We start from the raw sequence: 16,039 nt of genomic DNA on the forward strand, positions 1-16,039 counted from the left end.
CCTAATCACTGAATCATCAACTTTTGGAGATAATCACTGAAATAAGTATTTTTCTGTTTTAGTAAGTTACAATTGGTATTCATCTCTTTATCATAAATGCTATATTTATCTCTGCCTATCACTGTTCTTGAAACTCCTTGATTTAAAGACATTTAAAAATTATGAAAGTAAGGTAAATTTATTCATGTTAAGTCATTAGAACAACGCACGGCACAGACTAAGTGCTCACTAAGTGGTAGCTATTATGGTCATTGTAGTAACCATAATGTTAGTTGCCAACGAGTCGGCTTCTATTTAGTGGCAACCCCATGTAAAACCTTGCTAGGTCCCACACCCTCCTCATGATCACCAGCATGCTTGAGTCCATTGTTGCCTTCCGACCTATGAGGCTCATCTAGTTCTGTATCAGATGACATTCTGTTGCGGTCTATAGAGTTTTTATTGGTTGATTTTCAGAAATAGATCACCATGTCTTTCTTCCTAGTCTGTCTTAGTCTGAAAGCTCCACTGAAGCCTGTCCACCATGAGTGACCCTGCTGGTAATTGAAATACTGGTAGCATTGCCTCCAGCATTATAGCAACACACAAGCCACCACCATATGCCAAACTGACAGGTAGCAGCCTCTATTTATTAAGAAGCTACTACTGCATGCAATGGGGTCGCTATGAGTTGGAATCAACTCCACAGAAACAGGTTTGGTTTTGGTTTGATGCTACTACGTGCCAGGCACTATGCTAAGGACCTTTAACACGTTATATCCAATTCTTATGGCAACCCTCAAATGTATTACTCATTTTACAATCAAGGATAAATTATCCAAGTCAATAATTTACCGAGATCACCCAGGAAGTCCTTTGCATATCCCCACACTAACCCAACTTTACCTCATCTGCTATAATACTAATTGCTCTTATGAGTGTAAAGAGAGTCTCACTCTTAAAGCATATTCTGCTTCTGATATAAGAATTAGGGACTTAAGCCTTTAAGTTTCAATGAGTTGACAAGCATCTTTGAGGCTGTTGTTGTTAGGTGCCGTCGAGTTGGTTCTTACTCATAGTGACCCTATGCACAACAGAACAAAACACTGCCTGGTCCTGAGCCATCCTTACAATCATTATGCTTGAGCTTATTGTTGCAGCCACTGTGTCAATCCACCTCTTTGAGAGTCTTCCTCTTTTCCACTGACCCTGTACTCTGCCAAGCATGATGTCCTTCTCCAGGGACTGATCCCTCCTGACAACATGTCCAAAGTATGTAAGACACAGTCTCGTCATCCTTGCCTCTGAGGAGCATTCTGGCCACACTTCTTCCAGGAGAGATTTGATCGTTCTTTTGGCAGTCCATGGTATATTCAGTATTCTTCACCAACACCACAATTCAAAGGCGTCAACTCTTCTTCGGTCTTCCTTATTCATTGTCCAGCTTTCACATGCATATGATCCAATTGAAAATACCATGGCTTGGGTCAGGTTCACCTTAGTCTTCAGGGTGACATCTTTGCTCTTCAACACTTTGAAGAGGTCCTTTGCAGTAGATTTACCCAATGCAATGCGTCTTTTCATTTCTTGACTGCTGCTTCCATGGCCGTTGATTGTGGATCCAAGTAAAATGAAATCCTTGACAACTTCAATCTTTTCTCCGTTTATCATGATGTTGCTCATTGGTCCAGTTGTGAGGATTTTTCTTTTCTTTATGTTGAGGTGCAATCCATACTGAAGGCTGCGGTCTTTGATCTTCATTAGTAAGTGCTTCAAGTCCTCTTCACTTTCATCAAGCAAGGTTCTGTCATCTGCATAATGCAGGTTGTTAATGAGTCTTCCTCCAATCCTGATGCCCCATTCTTCTTCATATAGTCCAGCTTCTCGTATTATTTGCTGAGCATACAGATTAAATAGGTATGGTGAAAGAATACAACCCTGACGCACACCTTTCCTGATTTTAAACCAATCAGTAGCCTCTTGTTCTGCCCGAACAACTGCCTCTTTATGTAAGGTTCCTCACGAGCACAATCAAGTGTTCTGGAATTCCCATTCTTCGCAGTGTTATCCATAGTTTGTTATGATCCACACAGCCGAATGCCTTTGCATAGTCAATAAAACACAGGTAAACATCCCTCTGGTATTCTCTGCTTTCAGTCAGGATCCATCTGACATCAGCAATGATATCCCTGGTTCCACGTCCTCTTCTGAAACCAGCCTGAATTTCTGGCAGTTCCCCGTCAATATAGTGCTGCAGCTGTTTTTGAATGATCTTCAGCAAAATTTTGCTTGTGTCTGATATTAATGATATTGTTCTATAATTTCCACATTCGGTTGGGTCACCTTTCCTGGGAATAGGCATAAATATGGATCTCTTCCAGTCAGTTGGCCAGGAAGCTGTCTTCCATATTTCTTGGCATAGACAAGTGAACACCTCCAGCGCTGCATCTGTTTGTTGAAACATCTCAATTGATATTCCATCAATTTCTGGAGCCTTGTTTTTCGCCAGTGCCTTCAAAGCAGCTTGGAATTCTTGCTTCAGTACCATCTGTTCCTGATCATATGCCACCTCTTGAAATGGCTGAACATCGACTAATTCTTTTTGGTATGATAACTCTGTGTATTCCTTCCATCTTCTTTTGATGCTTCCTGTGTCGTTTAATATTTTCCCCATAGAATCCTTCACTATTGCAACTCAAGGCTTGAATTTTTTTCTTCAGTTCTTTCAGTTTGAGAAACGCCAAGTGTGTTCCTCCCTTTTGATTTTCCACCTCCAGCTCTTTGCACATGTCATCATAATACATTACTTTGTTTCCTCGAGAGGCCCTTGGAAATCTTCTGTTTAGTTCTTTTACTTCATCAATTCTTCTCTTTGCTTTAGCTGCTTGATGCTCAAGAGCAAGTTTCAGAGTCTCCTGTGACATCCATCTTGGTCTTTTCTTTCTTTCCTGTCTTTTCAGTGACCTCTTGCTTTCTTCATGGATGGTGTCCTTGATGTCATTCCACAACTCGTCTGATCTTTTGGTCACTAGTGTTCAATGTGTCAAATCTATTCTTGAGATGGTCTCTAAATTCAGGTGGGATATACTCAAGGCCATATTTTGGCTCTCGTGGACTTGCTCTGATTTTCTTCAGTTTCAGCTTGAACTTGCATATGAGCAATTGATGGTCTGTTCCACAGTCGGCCCCTGGCCTTGTTCTAACTGATGATATTGAGCTTTTCCATCGTCTCTTTCCACAGATGTAGTCAATTTGATTTCTGTGTGTTCCATCTGGCGAGGTCCATGTGTATAGTTGCCGTTTACGTTGGTGAAAGAAGGTATTTGCAATGAAGAAGTCATTGGTCTTGCAAAATTCTATCATTCGGTCTCTGGCATTGTTTCTATCACCAAGGCCATATTTTCCAACTACTGATCTTTCTTCTTTGTTTCCAACTTTTGCATTCCAATAGCCAGTAATTATCAATGCATCTTGATTGCATGTTCGATCAATTTCAGACTGCAGCAGCTGATAAAAATCTCCTATTTCTTCATCTTTGGCCCTAGCAGTTGGTGCATAAATTTGAATAACAGTCGTATTAACTGGTCTTCCTTATAGACGTATGGATATTATCCTATCACTGACAGCATATGTACTTCAGGATGGATCTTGAAACGTTCTTTTTGACGATGAATGCAACACCATTCCTCTTCGAGCTGTCATTCCCAGCATAATAGACTATATGATTGTCTGATTCAAAATGGCCAATACCAGTCCATTTCAGCTCACTAATGCCAAGGATATCGATGTTTATGCTTTCCATCTCATTTTTGATGATTTCCAATTTTCCTAGATTCATACTTCGTACATTCCAGGTTCCAATTATTAATGGATGTTTGTAGCTGTTTCTTCTCATTTTGAGTGCTCCCACATCAGCAAATGAAGGTCCTGAAAGCTTTACTCCCTCCACATCATTAAGGTTGGCTCTACTTTGAGGAGGCAGCTCTTCTCCAGTCATGCTTTGAGTGCCTTCCAACCTGGGGGGCTCATCTTCCAGCACTGTATCAGACAATGTTCCGCTGCTATTCATAAGATTTTCACTGGCTAATGCTTTTCAGAAGTAGACTGCCGGGTCCTTCTTCCTAGTCTGTCTTAGTCTGGAAGATCGGCTGAAACCTGTCCTCCATGGGTGACCCTGCTAGTATCTGAATACCGGTGGCATAGCTTCCAGCATAACAGCAACACGCAAGCCCCTACAGGACGACAAACTGACAGACACATTATCTTTGAGGCTACTGGCCTACTATTTCCCAAAATTTTGGGGGGACCATTAATTGATGCATTGGATTTTCATTTATCATTCAAGTGTATGATTAATTTTTATCTCTAAAAATTAAATATAGGAACCTATATTCTTAATAAGTACCTTTTACCTTCCCTACTTGTTATTGTTTATTATTGCAATAAAGACCACGTGTTTGCAAATGAAGTCAGAAAATTGTTTCTTTTGGTATATGATAGAGCTGCATCTTAGGTTTGAAAGGCAATAAGTAAAGTGAAAATCTCCAATAGTCAAAATTACCTGAAAAATCCCTCAAATTATTAAGTATAGTACTGAATGTATGGATGTAACATATAGTTTCATCCTTTCAATGGTAAGTGTTTATCTGTGGCCCTCAATCATACTTTTTTTCCTTGCTGGGGAATTGATCAAGCCATCATAACCAACCACTTACTGACTACGTGAACGATGTATTTTAAAATCATCACAAATTTTCCCATTGGTTTCACAACTATTCATTGATGGTTTCAAGCCTAATTGCATCCATCACTTTTAATGTAAGTAAGGAAAAAGGATATTGACGTCTGTGATGGTTAAGGTTGTGTGTCAACTTGACTGGGTCGTGATTCTAAGTGGTTTGGCAGTTATGGTGTAGTTGGCAGTTATGTAATGATGTAATCAACTCATGATGAGATTTGCTATGAGCAGCCAATCAGTTGAAAGGGTGTTTCCTTGGAGGTAGGCCTGCCTCCAGGATATAAACATGTGTTCCAGTTCCAGTAAGGCTTTCACTCTGGATTCTGCATCTGGCTTCTCATCATCTAAACTCCCGTTCTTGGGACTTGAGCTAGCAGCTTACCTGCCAGTCTTGGAATTCATTGACCTCCGCAGCCTGTGAGCCAGAATTCTGCTATCTGATCTGCCAATCTTGGGTTCATCAGCCCCTGCAGCTACGTGAGTCAGGAGAAGCCTTCAGTCTGATGTTTGATCCATGGACTTAGGGCTTGCCCCCTTCTACAACTGTAAGAGCCATTTCCTTGAAATAAATCTCTCCTTCTCTCTCCCTATGTGTAGATAGTCAGAACTGACTCTACAGCAATGGGTTCATATATATACATATATATATATATATATATATATATATATATGTATTTGTTGTTGTTAAGTGCTGTCGAATCAGTTCTGACTCGTAGCTACCATGTGTACAACAGAATGAAACACTGTCCAGTCCTGCAGTATCCTCACAATTGTTCTTATGTTTGAACCTATTGTCGCAGCCACTGTGTCAATCCATCTCATCAAGGCTCTTCCTGTTTTTCACCGACCACCTACTTTACTAGGCATGATGTCCTTCTTCAGGGACTGGTCCCTCCTGATAACATATCCAAAGTACATGAGATGAAGTCTTGCCATCCTAGCTTCTAAGGAAAAAAAACTCTGTTTTTCTTCCGAGACAGACTTGTTCGTTATTCTGACAGCCCATGGTGTATTCAGTATTCTTGAGTATACCAACATCATAATTCAAAGACATCAATTCTTCTTCAGTCTTCCTTATTCATTGTCCAGCTTTTGCACACATATGAGGTAATTGAAAATATCATGGCTTGGCTCAGGTGCACCTTAGTCCTCAAAGTGATGTCTTTGCTTTTTAACACTTAAAAGAGGTCTTTTGCAGCAGATTTGCTCAATGCTATACGTAGATTAATTTCCTGACTGCAGTTTCCATGGGTGTTGATTGGGATCCAAGAAAAATGAAATCCTTGACAACATCAATCTTTTCTCCATTTATTGTGATGTTGCTTATTGGTCCAGTTTTGAGGATTTTTGCTTTCTTTATGTTGAAGTATAATCCATATTGAAGGCTGTAGTCTTTGATCTTCATCAGTAAGTATGTGTGTATATATATATATATATATATATATAAAACAAACCGTATATACACACACACACACACACGTTGTTGTTAGGTCCCATCGAGTCGATTCCGATTTGTAGAGACCCATGAGACTACAACAGAATGAAACATTGCCCAGTCCTGTGCCATCCTCACAGTCATTGTTATGCTTGAACCCATTGTTGAAGCCACTGTGTCAATCCGTCTCATTGAGGGTCTTCCTTTTTTTCACTGCCCTCTACTTTATGGCAGTGGGCTGGGGTTTTCTACTTTAATGGATGTTTGCAGCTGTTTCTTCTCATTTTGAGTAGTGCCACATCAGCAGATGAAGATCTCAAAAGCTTCACTTCATCCACATCATTAAGGTCAACTCTACTTTGAGGAGGCAGCTTTTCCCCAGTTGTATTTTGCATGCCTTCCAACCTGAGGGGCTCACCTTCCAAGACTATATCAAACAATATTCTGCTGTTATTCGTAAAGTTTTCACTGGCTAATTCTTTTCAGAAGTAGGCTACCAGGTCCTTCCTCCTAGCCTGTCTTAGTCTGGAAGCTCAGCTGAAATCTGTCTGCCATGGATGACCCTGCTGGTATTTGAATACCGGTGACATAGCTTCCAGCATCACAGAACATGAAAGCCCCCACAATATGACAAATTGACAGACGCATGGGGGATATAGACATATGTACGTATTTATTTACTTACATATATATATACACTTCACTGGTTTTGCTTCTCTAGAGAACCCAGCTTAAGACAATGTCCCTTTAAAATTATCTCTAAAAATGACTCAATGGTGCTGTAATTGACTCACTAGGTATCTAGGAGGAGCCCTGTCAGTGCAGTGGTTTAAGTGCTCAGTTGTTAACCAAATGGTCAGCGGTTCGAATCCATCAGTCACTCTGCAGGAGAAAGACGTGGCAGTCTGCTTCTGTAAAGATTTCAGCCTTGGAGACCCTATGGGGCTCTTCTACTCTGTCCTATATGGTCACTATGAGTCGGAATTGACTTTATGGCAATGGATTTGCCTTTTGGGCTTTTTTTGTTTTGTTTTGTTTTGTTTTGTTTGCTAGCTAGGATCTGTTCTCTTTCATTATGCATGGTTAAATTTTCCAATTAATAAACATTTCTTTCCCATGTTCTAAATATAGAAAGATTGTATAGTTTGTGTGTGTTACTTTAGGATTGTATTATTTTATAAAAACTGGGTAAACAACAAAATACCCTATCCCAGGAAATACAATATATTAGTGTAACAAGTGTACTCTTGAAGCAGTCAGTTGTGTTGACATCAAATGTAAACCTCCCAATCAAAGCACTGACGACCATCTAGGAGCCTGTCTCACATAAATGGTCTAAGAGATGCCTCAAGAAGGGTACAACAGGCAAGAGAATGGGAGTAGACATCCCTAGGGCACTGAATGTGTATGTCCAGTACTGGGTGGGAAATCTTTACCCCTGAAATGATATTGATGCAAACCTAGGTTAATAATGTAGATGTCAATAAATGTTGAATGAATGAATTTTGACCCTTCAGCAACATTAAAGCAGATGTGTCTCCCTCACCTCCTTCCAGCTCCACTGTGGGAGAATTGAGCCTAGGAAAAATGAATATCATATTAGCTTTTATATTCTGGAACATCATTGATCATTGTGGCTAACTGAGTAGGACTGGAAAAGCCTTAAATCCCCATTTAGAACAGAAGGGGGGTTATAAATAAATCATTCAGTGATATATTACAAAGGAAGAAGTTGGGAAGACAGGATTATAAGATTTTGCTTAGTCAATAAAGCTTATCTGATACCTCCTTTTTGAATGTTTATTTGTCTTCCCATTAGCAAACTATGAATCAATTCATTAACTATACTTCTTAATTGCATAAAATCTTACAGTTTAGCAAGAAGTTTCATCTTTTAGTCATCTTAATAGTCCTTTGACTTCGGTGTAATCATCACCTGCGAACAGAATATAAGTGTGTGTGTGTCAGGTTCATGTCCTACCTATTTCCATAACTCTTGTGCTCCACACATAGTTGTTGTGGTTAGGTACTCTAGAGTCATTTTCGACTCATAGCAACCCCATGCTCAACAGAACAAAATAGTGCCAGGTCCTGCGCCATCCTCGTAATCGTTGCTAAGGTTAAGTCCATTGTTGCAGCCACTGTGTCAATCCATCCTGTTGAGGGTCTTCCTCTTTTTCACTGAATCTCTACTTAGTAGACTCAGACATAGTAGACAATCAAATATATCTGTTTTATTTTTTTAATAAACCCCCATGTTATAAATGAACATACAAGTTCAGAAAGGTGAACTTGCCCAAGACCTGTGAGCACTAGAGCTGAGAATTTGTCCTAGGCCTTTGGCCTCTAAATTCTGTGACATTTGCCTGACATAGATGAACAAATATCTCTCAGCAAATATAGATGCAGATCTATGGATTTGATTTGTGTATTTTTACATTGTTCGAGATAATGGACACAGGAACAGTTCCAGGTTGACAACTGCCTTGATTCCTTATGTAAATGTCACAGGTATATTCTCTGGGACATTTTAGTAAAACCGCATATATCTATTAACAATATTCAGAGGTGATTAAAACCACAATGTTAGGATGTTAGGACACTAAAGAACAAAGATTTCCCTATCTCCCTCTACAGTTTTTGAGAAGGAACTATACAAACTGTTAAGCCTGCACATCTCTGCCCTTTCCATTTTGTTTTTCATGCAGATGAGGATCCTGATAACCTCTCTCTCGTATGTTGATTCTGTTTTAAATTCACATTTCTAGGAGTTTTGCACCTAATTGACATTTTCCAATGGTACTTTCAAACCCATTCATTTTACAGGGAAGTCAGATATAATTCTGCCCTTTAAATTCCCTTGGCTTTAGTAATTAGTGCCGTTAATTGAACTTCAGGGCACCTCTAACTAGGCTTCCTATCACACAATAGAACGAATTAACTCATTTTCACCTACGTTCATCAGTGTCATATCAGCAATCAATGTGTCTTTTTAGAAATGCTCTTTCTTTCATCTTCCTAAATTTCAGAACTTACTATCATTTTTTCCTTTACCATTTTCTCCAGAAAGCAAAAGTTAACTCTTACTTCAAGTTACTGGTTTCGGTTCCCAGCCAAGAATGACATTGTTAAAAACCTTGCCATTGTGAAAGCTGGCATTGTAAAGATATTGCTTTTGCCCCAGGTAACTTTTAACTTTTGGCTTTTACAATGATTCTGACTCACCAAGCTTACAAATAAGTGTGATTTTAACCCAAGCTTTAATTGCTTCTAACTGTTAATCTTCAATCACTCAATGCCACTCAAATATTGTTCAGGAATTTTTTCTATTTACTTAAGCAACAAATCACCACCACCTATAGTTTCAATATGAAGTAAAAACCTTACAGTAAAACAAATCCACAATATATTAAAGAATGTATTATCACCCATAATCTTTGTTAATACTTTCTCAGCTTGGGACTGAGGTTTTCCTACTAAACCAAAACCAAACCCATTGCTGTTGAGTCGATTCAGACTCACAGTGACCGTACAGGACAGAGTAGAACTGCCCCATAGGGTTTCCAAGGAGAGGCTGGTGGATTCAAACTGCTGATTTTTCGGTTAGCAGCCATAGCTCTTAACCACTGTGCTACCAGGGCTCCATTTTTCTACTAGTCATCGTCTTTTTTTTTTTTTTTCCAATTATTTCTGTGCATCCATTCTTAATTAAGGGAGAATTAATTCACTGCCTTATTTTTTTCTTGACTTTTCCTTATTTCTGTTAGTTTTTAGTCTTTAAACATTTGCCTTTTGTTTCAGTCTTTTAATCATCTGTCCTGACTTACTGTACTTGTCTCCCTTGACATCTGTTTTCTCTAGCTGTGTGTTACGTGACTCTTTTCTCTAGTCATATGTTACTACCACCAGTTACTGTCAAGTCAATTCCGGGTCACGGCAACCCCATGAATGTCAGAGCAGAACTGTGCTCCATAAGGTTTTCGCGGCTGTCACCTTTCGGAAGCAGGTCTCCAGGCCTTTCTCTTGGAGTACCTCTGGGTGGGCCGAACTGCCAAAGTTTCCATTAAGTAGCTCAGCACTTAACTGTGTGCCACCTGGGACTCCTTAGTTATACGTTAATGCTTTTAATGTTTTTACATTAACCTTGACAATGTTTTAGTTCACATTTCCTAAGTGTCTTTTAGTTCTTAATTTCAGATTCTTTTCCACTGTACTCAGGTACAAGTATATGCAGGTTGCGTCTATCCAGTTCCCCTCATTCATTAGACACATCTCCGCCCAACACACTATCCCATGATGTTCTGGAATGGCTATCTGTCACAATGCCCTGCCTGCACTCTGGCTGCAATCATGGCACTCCATTTTTCTGCTCCCCAACCCCTTTCCTCCCATCCCCTTTCCCCCCACCACCACCCTCCCCCGCCTTGTTGCATGCTTTAGACTGCCAGAGACCATCTTCCAAATACATGGAGAAAGACTGTCTGTGACCAAAGAGAATGAAACCAACGCACAAAGCAAAGCCAAAAAAGCAGAGCCAAGACATAGAAATAGAATCCTGACCACATTGTTACCCTAGACTTCTAAGTTAGAAGGAACAAATAAGTTTCCTTTTTTTTTCTTTGCTTAACTTATTTTGAAATGATTTCTTTCATAAGAGTCTTAACTAATGTAACACCTGACTAAAAGTATACCAAACTAAATGCTATGCAGTTGCATAAAATAGAAGGCTAACTCACATTAATGTTGATGAGACGAATCTTTCATGCACATTACTTCATACAGAATTGGTTGGCAGAGGAACGATAATAGCATAACATGGTAGTCATGCTGGTTCAGATGTAATTTTTCCCAGCATATAGCCTTAAAGCAATCAGGGACAGGCTTTCTCACAGTTAAAAAGAGAGTTTCGGCCATATGTGAAAACCTCGGCGGGGGAAGGGAGGGTGGATAAAGCTGAAAACTTGCAGAAGTTCATTCTTTTTTGCAAGAAAATGGCTGGCTCAGGAGCTCCATGGGCCTCCATTGCTTGCTCGCTGTTAAGCTGTCTGAGGAAGGAGGGATGAAGACACTAAGACATTTTCCCGTATATAAAAGAAGGCAACAGACGCGATCTGATTTTAAAATTTGATGAAAATAGACTCTGTTAGAAGCAAATGCCCTATGAGACATGTCTTAAAGGGGGAAGTCCAAGCTCAGGATTTAAGGAAGCAGATGATTAATTAACGGTGATGCTAGGTCCGAATGCTGGAAGAAAGCTAGCTGTGGTAACATTTTTATTAGGAATATTATCGTTTTTATTAGCGCTCTGGTTACACGGCTGCATAAGTCTTTAGTGGTCTGCTGCAACCCTATCTCATAAACCTGCGGCCTTCGAGTCAATTCCAACTCATACCGACACTATAAGACAGAGTAGAACTGCCCCATAGGGCTTCCTAGGAGCGGCTGCTGGATTTGAACTGCTGACCTTTTGGTTAGCAGCCAAACGCTTAATCACTGCAACACCAGGGCTCTGTCTATCCCATACGCCTTGTTATTTTTCGAACAGCAGGGAGTTTTCAGCAATGCATATATGGTGTTAAAGCATTAAGATTTCATTTATATTTACATATCCTCATTTTGAAAAGGATTTGAGGCCCATATGAAACTTTATATAATATGATTTGGAGGAAAAGGTAGAGAAAGGAAGAAATAGAAATACATTAAAGTTGAAGATTAAAATTAACACATAAAATGAATGTTGTAAAATTATGTATTTGTGACTATACTACTCAGATGTTTGTGTAAAATAAGGTAGCAATTGCATAATAAACTAGGCCATTAAAATTACTATTCATCTTATACTACCCAGCTGGTTACATTGGTTTAGATTAAAAAATAAGAGCATAAACTTGGTAAAGGAATTTAAATATTTTTACCCATTTGAGTAACACAAAGGCTATGGTAGACTCGTATTAGACCCATGAGAGCAAGGGTATTTGCTTATTTTTCACTTTGGGATCTCTAGGACCTTGAAGAGTGTCTGGCACATAATAGGTGGTAAATGAAGAAACGAATGCATTTTAAGAAAACTGCTTTACATTCAAAGTTCTGAATTGTTTACTATTTCCATTTTTTTTTAATTGAGAGTTTTCTTTTTTTTTTACATTTGATTATTTATTTAGACCCAAAAGAGGGAGACGAGCATTTCTCATAAAATCTACCAATATGTGCAAGTGAGCTTAGACTCACACCAGGGCCCCTTTGCCTGACTGTTGTATTGTCAGCTGATGAACAGGATCAATTTTGTTTACTTTTCAGGATGGGTGAAGTTATTTTACGTCCTTTAATTATTAAAAAAAAAAAATCTGTTCTGTTTCTGTTTCAAACAAAACACAAAAATGGTTTCAATTACAAACAACATGTCAACTAATTCACTCACTGAAACTCTCTTGAGGCTCCATTTTGGCACAGTTCCTTTGGCCTTATTTGCCTTTGATGGAACATCTGTTGGTGTCTTAAGCTGGGTTCTCTAGAGAACCCAGTAAAGCATATAAATATATATAGAGAGAGGGATTTATATCAGTGAAATGGCTCACATGATTGTAGAGGCTGGAACATCCCAAGCCCACGGATGTGGATAGAGTCTTCTCCTGACTCATGCTGCTGTAGGGGCTGGTGAAGCCAAGATTAGCAGGTGGGAGAGCAGGGCTCTTGCTCACAGCCTGTCGAGACTGGCAAACTCCAAGATCAGCAGATAAGCTGCTAGCTCAAGTCCCAAGATCTGGAGGTCAGACAAACAGAAGGCAGCTGCAGGTTCCAGAGCAGACAAAATCCAGAACGTCCACTTATATTCCGATGTAGGCCACATGCCCAAGGAAATTCCGTTTCAGCTGATTGGCTACTAACCTCAGATCCCATCAAAAACACTGAGAATCATGGCCCAGCCAAGCTGACATACAATCTTAACCATCACAGCTGGTATCAGAAGTCAGTGGCTCTCAAGCGACATCACAAGTACCCTCATCACACACCTAGGCAGTGAATCCGTTGCTGTCTCTGAATTTTTTCATTTTTATGTAGTTCTTGCCATTCTCACTGCCTACTCTGGTTAGCTTCCATCATCTTGAATTTGAACTATTAGAACCGTCTTTCTGGTTTCCTTCTCTTCAGTACATCGCACATGTTGAATTGAGCTCCTAAAATACTGATTCAGCTTTGTTTTATTTTGTTGTTTTCATTGTGCATTAGATGAAAGCTTACAGAGCAAATTAGTTTCCCATTCCATAGTTCATATATAAAGTGTTCCGCGACATTAGTTTTATTCCCCACAACGTATCAGCATTCTCCACAATTCTGTCTTAGGTTCCTCGTTCTCTTTTGTCCTGATTTTCTACCCTTTCCTGCCTTCTCATCTTTGTTTTTGGGCAAATTTTGCCCTTTTGACCTTTTATAATTGATCGTTCTAAGAAGCATGATCCTTTCGGGTGCTACTGTTTATTTTATGGGGCTGTCTATGTTTTGGCTGGGAGGTGGTCTCCAGGAACAGCTTGAGTTCCAGTTCAGAAGGGTGTTCTAGGGTCATAGTTGTGGGGTTTTTTCCAGTCTCTGTCAGACCAGTAAGTCTGGTCTTTTTTGAGAATTTGATTTTTTGCTCTATAACTTTTCTTCTGCTCTGTCCAGTACCCTCTCTTGTGATCCCAGTCAGAACTGTTGATAGTGGTAGTTGGACACCATCTAGTTCTTCTGGTCTCAGGGTCACGTAGGCTGCGGTTCATGAGATCCATTAGTCCTTTGGACTAATTGCTCCCTTGAGTTTTTGTTTCTTTCACTCTCCTTTGCTCCAGATGCTAAAAGACCAATAGTTGTATCTTAGACGGCCAGTTGCAGGCTTTTAAGACCCCACACGCAACTCACCAAAGTAGGATGCAGAACTTTGTCTTTATGAACTATGTTGTGTCAATTGACATAGATGTACCCTAAGTCTATGGTCCTTTGCCTTCAAGCTTTGGAACTTCATTCTGTAAGTGTTTGGTTATGTCTAAGTAGTTGTCCTGACTGTGGGCTTTGTGAGCTCAATTGTCTATAGTAACATATAAACAGTATCTACAGTTGTGTATGTAGAAATATCCACCACCAAACCTATATCTGCAGGTGGGTGTATTCCCTTACACCCTCCTACATCTCTTCACATATCCATATACCTATCTATCCATTCATAAATTAGTGTTTATTAGTTGTTGCAGGATTGTCTATGTCGTAGTAATTTCCATTGTTGCCCTTTGTTCTTGCATTCCTCTCAGTGTCCTCCCGAGCCTTGGTCATGTTTTGCTGACTTCTCCCATAGTATGTATTGCCTTTCCCTTCACCAATATTAACATATGTCTTCTATTTATTTGGTAATTTTCCCTCCCTTCCCCCCATCCCTGATGATACCCATCAAATATTTTTTTCTGTGTGTAAACCTTTTCTTGTTTCTCTATAATAGTGATCTCACACAACATTTGTCCGTTTGTGATTGACTTATTTTACTCAGCATAATATCCTCAAAATTCATCCATGTTGTGAGATGTTTTATAGATTCATCATTACTCTTTATCATTGCATTGTATTCCATTGTGTGTATGTACCACAGCTTACTGAGTAACTTTTTAAATTCAAATTCAAGTTTCCAATGTACATATCTATTTAATATAATTTTAAAAATTCACAACATACAAAAGAGTATATCCTTAGAGTAATTCTTCTTCCCACTCTGCTGTCTTGGTTACCTAGTCCCTTTCTTTTGAGGCAACCACTGCTACCAATTTCTTGTGAGTACCTCCAGAGATAGCCTATCCAATAAAAGAATATGTCTGTACACACCTGTATTGGACAAAGGGGTGCACAACCAAGGCCCCCTTTCATGGAAGAACTTATTGTCCCAACTCCCAGGAGTGCTGTCAGCAGACAGCCTTTAGTGACCAGCCCCACTCAGAATGGTCTGTTTCAGAACTCCAATGACTGAGGGTGCAGTGGTATAAAGGCCCAGCCACTTCAGCCCCATGCTAGGCAAGTCTGATGGGTCAGTTTTATTCCAGAGATCCTCATGGGATCAGCTGAGGCCATCAGGCCTGCATTGCACCTCAGCTTCTTCCTCCACCCAGTCCTGCTTCTGCCCTCTCCCTTCCACAGATGAGAATTTTTCTGAGACAAGTGGGTTCCCAGGATGCTGAATCATCAGTGCTAAAATCAGGAATACTGGAATAGAATTGGTCACTATTCATGTATGTTGATCCCATGGACACTCCCTAATAAACACAGCATACACTAAACTCATCTCAGAGTCTGCTTTCTGGAGAATTCATCCTGCAACAGCTAGTAGCAGGTGTGGCCTGAGAAAGCAGGTGATAAGATGGACTTCGGAGTCCCTGTGTAGTGCAAATGCTTAATGTACTCTGATACTAATCAAAATGTTGGAGGCTTGAATCCAGAGATGCTTCTAAAGAAAGCCCTGACAATATACTTCCAAAAAATTAGCCATTGAAAACCCTATGGAGCAAGTTCAGGGGCCTGGTACAGTAACTTGTGCCATCAGAAGAAATCAGGGGTGGATGATTAGGAGACTGAGGAAAGTCCCCAATAAAAGGTACAATCTCTTATCCAATTCCAACTATTACTAAGATGCAGAACTCAGTAAAGAAAAGGCCAGTCCCTAGGTGAAAGGACCTTGCAACACCGTGGTAAGAATACAAGATATTGATTCTCCTAGTCCTCTCCCAAAATGACCTATGGCCTTTTACTTGAGTAAATCTACACTAGGAAAAGTATGAATACCCAAGTATTTTGGTGATTGTTGTACACTGGGTTAAAGGTGACGTTGATAGCAGAAACCCAAAGTGTCATCATAACCTATCTGTTAGAGTAGGGCC

This window comes from Loxodonta africana, chromosome 7 (genome assembly GCF_030014295.1).
Source record: "Loxodonta africana isolate mLoxAfr1 chromosome 7, mLoxAfr1.hap2, whole genome shotgun sequence".
In the NCBI taxonomy this organism is placed as follows: Eukaryota; Metazoa; Chordata; class Mammalia; order Proboscidea; family Elephantidae; genus Loxodonta; species Loxodonta africana.